This window comes from Macaca fascicularis, chromosome 7 (assembly GCF_037993035.2).
Source record: "Macaca fascicularis isolate 582-1 chromosome 7, T2T-MFA8v1.1".
Lineage (NCBI taxonomy): Eukaryota > Metazoa > Chordata > Mammalia > Primates > Cercopithecidae > Macaca > Macaca fascicularis.
The window spans coordinates 112,913,927-112,919,832 of record NC_088381.1 but is presented as its reverse complement, the minus strand read 5'-3'; the positions used below and the strand labels follow the sequence as shown (position 1 = coordinate 112,919,832).

Genomic DNA, 5,906 nt, shown 5'->3' with positions numbered 1-5,906 from the left:
TTTTTTATAAAGGGTTGCAGTTTGCAGGCTGGCCATCCTGACAGGCTAGGAAGCATAGCCTTCAGCAGAGACAGAAAGCAAGCACTTAGAGGGAGGGAAGGGTGGAACAGGGATTTATGTCAAATGGGTTAGCTAAGTATACGTAATCAACAGGTTATAGGAGGAGCTATAGATATTCACAAAGTGGGGCATGCAAGCATAGTAAGTAAACATGCATGTTACATGCATCCCATGTTCATTTTAGGGTGGAGACTTAACATTTAAATGCATTATAGAGTTGGGTCTCATATGTCAAAGGTGAAGGCACTCAGTACAGCCTTTGTAAACCAGCCAGAACCAGTCTACGGTCAGTGGTCTCTTATCAGGAGAAAGTTACTAAAATCAGCCTCTTGTCCAATCAAAGCTACAGTTGTGGTTTGAAGAACAGAGGTGTCAGTCAGTGTCTGGTGGTTGATGAGCTGCAGTTGTTTCAGTATTGCTTACCTCAAGGCCAGTGCTTAATTAGCTGCTAGAGAAAAAGAAGAATCTAAGTGTAGGGGTGCACGACTTAAACCTTGTTTGGCGTGGCCTTAGGTCTTGTTGGTAATTTGGTATCATATTGCCACAAACTTCAAAGTCCATTTCATTAGTCTTATGATCTCTTATTTTATCAGTTCTTAAGGGGTTAAAATACAGACTCTCAAACATCAAGGTTTCTAAGAATCTTAAGGGCATTGCCCCATAGCAGCCTCACAGGGAGCCTGAGGTAGAAAAGGGCCTATCTAGAAGATATTTATGGATGTGGCTTTTACCTAACAAAATCGATTATAAGTTGATACACAAAAGAATCCGCAAAATTTTACAAGTCATTGCGTCAGTTCACATTAAAACAAACAAAAATACACCAGAGACTATACAAAGTGAAAAATGACTTCTGGACCCTCAAACTTCTATGAGCAGGCAGCAGGCTGAGGAGGCTACTCATCGGCGAAAATTGAACAGTTCTTGCAGAAAAGAATGTCTGAGAGGGCAAAACCAAGATCCCAAAGGGAAGAGCCAAAAACCATAGAAAATCATTCTCAGAAAGCAGGATTGGGCCTAACTGCAAAATAGTAACATATGCCCAGGTAGATTTTAGAATTTCAGTGGATCGGTGATTTCCTATTTTCCTCCTTTATTTAATGGAAATATTTATTGCAGTTATTCTATTCCTGTCCCTATTGTATGTTGTATGTATGGGATAGGTAATTTGTCTTGCTAGTTCACAGGTTTTCAGATCAAGAGTATCTGAACAGTATGGATGGAGCCTCATCCATACCTGGACTTGATTTATTTGTCTCACCCGCTAGAGTGTGCTTATTTGCAAACATCCACCTGGGATGAAAAACTCTACAAAGCCTGGTCCAGTATTGCCTATCAGCTGATTCCGGATGTTTGGCAGCTGAAGATGAGCACAAGGAATTTTGCCCAAATTCTTGAAGTCAATGAAGTTCTGAGGTTTGAAAGAGCTACATTCTTGGTTATTTCCCATTACCAGTGCAAAGAGCATCATGATAGCCACAGATTTGAGAAGATCAGCAACATCATTAAGCAGTTCAGCTGAGCTGCAGTAAATTGGCCCCTTCTTTCCAGAGCATGGAAGTTATGAATTCTAACTTCACTGCATTCATTGACATCTTCACATCAAACATCTAGGTGCCCCTTGTTATGTCAGATCCCTAGATGCCTTCTGTAGCTACTCTGATCAACAGTTGTAAAACCAGGAAGCACTGAAAATCTGGAGAGTGGATGGCCCTAAGCACGGTCTCTTTATGCGTTGAATATTGCCAAATGCTCTTTCTGAAAATGCTGAATTGCCTTTTCTGGGGAGCATATATGCTTTTTAATATTCATAATATTGTGTGCTTAAAAGTGGACTTTGAGGCTGGGCGCAGTGGCTCACGACTGTTAATCCCAGCACTTTGGGAGGCCGAGGCGGGCGGATCACAAGGTCAGGAGATCAAGACTATCCTGGCTAACACTGTGAAACCCCGTCTCTACTAAAAATACAAAAAAATTACCCGGGCATGGTGGCGGGCGCCTGTAGTCCCAGCTACTCGAGAGACTGACGCAGGAGAATGGCGTGAACCCGGGAGGCGGAGCTTGCAGTGAGCCGAGATCGTGCCACTGCACTCCAGCCCGGGCGACAGAGCGAGACTCTGTCTCAAAAAAACAAAACAAAACAAAATAAAAAACTACACACAAAAAAAATGTTATTAAAAGTATTTTTAAAAACATTTAACTGATTTTTCTATTGAGGGAAATAGTGGAATGTACGAAAACCTACCTGTTTCCTTTGTAAGACTCTGGACAGAGAGATCCATGCCTGCAATTCAAGTAAAAGAAAGCCATTTTAGAATCTGGAGTTTGTCTTCTTGTAGATAGAATAATGTTATGAACTGAATGTTTGTGTCCCCTCCACCTCCGTTCATATGTTCAAATCCTCAATGTGATGGTTCTAGGAGGTGGGGTCTTTGGGAGGCTATTAGTTCGTGAGGGTGAAGCCCTCACAAATGAGATTAGTGTCCTTATAAAAGGGGCCCCAGGGCTGTGGTGGCGGCGGTAGAGGCTGAGGCGGCGGCTGAGGTGGCGACGGAAGAAACAGAAGATGGCAGATTTTTTGAAAGGACTGCCTGTCTACAACAAAATCAATTTTTGTCTATTTCACGCGGACTCCGATGCAAAACCTCGAACCGACGGCCCTCAGTCTACCTGCCCACCCGAGAATACCCGTCTGAACAGATCATCGTGACCGAAAAGGCAAACATCCTCCTGTGCTACCTGCATCAGCAATGGATAAAAAGAACGCTGCCAATAAGAGAGACCAGGAGCAAGGGGAACTGGAAGGTGAGAGTTCGGCGCCCCTCCGCAAGGTGGCGCGGATCGACAGCTCAAACATGCAGGAGGACACTACCCCACAGGCGTCTCCTGCCGGGTCTGCTCCTCGGTCGCTCACCCGCCCGCCTCCCGGCCTGCGCATTCACAGCCTGCGTCCACACCATTTCCAACCTCATAGGAGCAGACGTATTTATTTTTCTTGAGTTTTTATTTATGCTGTAACCTGTAACAAGCGTTGGTTAAAGGGGACATCAGACCCAGTAGTGTGATGCTGGTAGATGCTTTTTTTAAAAAAAGCTACATTGTCCCTCCGACCCCCACCTTCCGCCTGTTCAGTTCCCCCACTCCCGCCCCCAGTTCTCCAGAGAACCAGAGCGTGCCTCTGAGGGTCTCTAGCGAGACTTCACTGTGGCCAGGCGGCAGAGGCGGGCCTGGGGCGGCCGACCCACCAGGACAGCCGGGCGGCCTTCTCCAACACTGGTCCAGGCCCTTGAGACTCGGTCTTGTCCCGCGTTCCACCCGGAACTCTCCCATTCCCAGACCTCACTGAGCTTGCGCTCATGTTGCGGAGAAGTTGGCCCTTGGGATCCTTCTCTTGAGTCATTTTATCGTGGACTCGTGCATGCTCCGTGTCCACCCCAATAAAAGGGTCTTTCCTACTTGGAAAAAAAAAAAAAAAAAAAAAAAAAAAAAAAAAGGCGGCAGAGAGCTCTCCTGCCCCTTTCCCACCATGTGAGGGAGGATACAGTGAGAAGTTATCAGTCTGCAGCCTGGAAGAGGGCTCACATCAAAACTTGACCATGCTGCCACTCTGATCTTGGACTCCTAGCTTCCAGAATATTAGTGAGTATCCATAATGACTGGGCTTCAGAATCATTTGTGAAATTAAAAATAATACAGATGTGAGGGTCCTATCCCTAAAGATTCTGAAAAAGTAGATTTCAGTGGGGTCTAGAAATCTGTATTTAAAAAAAAACACACAAAAAAAACAAAAAACTTTTTCAGATAACTGTGTTGTTTCCCAGCTTAAAAACCACACGGAGATGGAATGTATATATTGATTAGTAAGAAAAAATAAGCCGGTATCATCCAGGACTCTTTTGGTTACAAATGTCAGAAACTCAAACACGCTTGAGAAAAATGGGATTTATTGGTTCATATAAGTGGAAAGTTCAGAGTAGAACTGGCTAGAGTACTCCATTGGTGCCTTACAGGGGCTCACATGGTATCATTAGCTTCCTCTCGGTTTCTTTGCTCCTTCTTTCAGCCCTACCAACAGGTGTTTTTGTGCAGTGGGGAAGGTGGCTCCCACAGCTGTAAGCTTTCATTTTTATTGTTCATGATTCAAAAGGAAGAAAGAAGAGACCTTTCCTCTTCCAGTATTCTCATGTCAATCTGCATGAATGGTCTCTGGCCATCACCCCTTTGACCAACCACCAAGAAAAGGAAGATGGCTGTATGATTAACCAGGGGTCAAAGGGGGCCTGGTGATTATCGTTTTTACCAGAACCATATATAATTGGTTTTTCAAGTAGGGAAACTTCAGTTTGAGTTATTGTGTCAGGGGTATAGAATGTACCTGTTACAATTTGAAAAATATGTCTTCTATCTCTCAACTCCGATCTTCATAGGTGTGGTAGGCAGCCTTCTAAGTTGGCTTCCAATGATCCCCACCTCTTTGTATTCATACCGTAATGTAATCCCCTCCCTTTGGGTGTGGACTGAACTTAATGACTTACTTCCAATGAATAGAATACAGCAAAAGTGATGGAACGTCACTTCCAAGATTGGGGTATAAAATATTATGACTTCCATCTTATTGACACTTTTTCTCTTGCCTTTTTGGCTTGCTTGCTTTGATGAAGGAAGTTGCATGTTGGAGAGGCCCAAGTGGCAAGCAACTTCAGGCAGCCTCTGGCCAGCAGCCATCATGAGGCTTGCCAACAACCATATTGGTGAGCTTAGAAGTCCGTTCTCTGGCATCTTAACATAATCTTTTTTAATTTAAATGTTTAGTTAAAAATATTTGTTGTATGTTTAATTTTTGTGGGTACAAAGTTGGTGTATATATTATGGGTTACATGAGATATTTTGATACAGGCATGCAATACATAATAAGCACATTAGGGTAAATGGGGTATCCATCACCTCAAGTACTTATCCTTTGTGTTGCAAACAATCCAGTTACACTCTTTATTTCAAAATGTACAATTAAGTTATTTTTGACTATAGTCAAGCTATAACTTGACTATTTGTTGTACTAGCACATACTAGGTCTCATTCATTTTTTTAAACTATTTTTTTGTACCCATTAACCATCCCCATTTCCCTCCACCACCCACTGCCCCAACAACCATTCCCAGCCTCTGGTAACCATCCTTCTACTCCATATTTTCATGTGTTCAATTATTTCAATTTTTAGCTCCCATAAATAATTGAGAACATATGAAGTTTGTCTTTCTGTGCCTGGCTTATTTTGCTTAATATAATGATCTCTAGTTCCATCCATGTTGTTGCAAATGACAGGATCTCATTTTTTATGGCTGAATATACTCCATTGAGTATGTGTACCACATTTTCTTTATCTAGTCATCTATGGATGGATACTTAAGTTGCTTCTAAATCTTGACTGTTGTGAATAGTACTGCAACAAACATGGTAGTGCAGATATCTCTTCAGTATACTGATTTCCTTTCTTTGGGGTATATACCTAGCTGTGGGATTTCTGGATCATGTGGTAGCTCTATTTTTAGTCTCTTTCTTTCTTTCTTTCTTTCTTTCTTTCTTTTCTTTTCTTTTCTTTTCTTTTCTTTTCTTTTCTTTTCTTTTCTTTCTTTCCTCTCTTCCTCCCTCCTTCCCTCCCTCCCTCCCTTCCTTCCTTCCTTTTTTTTTTTTTTGAGACAGGGTCCCACTCTGTCATTCAGTCTGGAGTGCAGTGGTGCCATTTCGGCTTACTGCAACCTCCACCCCCTGAGGTCAAGCGATCCTCCTGCTGTATCTTCCCTAGTAACTGGGACTACAGTTGTGCACCACCATATTCAACTAATTTT

The 5,906-nt window shown here is 42.9% G+C and overlaps 2 pseudogenes; both read left to right on the top strand.

The window, feature by feature from the left end:
• The first annotated feature begins 412 nt into the window (after positions 1 to 412).
• LOC107130408 (ras-related GTP-binding protein A-like) lies at positions 413 to 2,489 on the top strand (annotated as a pseudogene).
• Positions 2,490 to 2,606: 117 nt separating this feature from the next.
• LOC141407394 (DET1- and DDB1-associated protein 1 pseudogene) lies at positions 2,607 to 3,059 on the top strand (annotated as a pseudogene).
• The last annotated feature ends 2,847 nt before the right edge of the window (positions 3,060 to 5,906 follow it).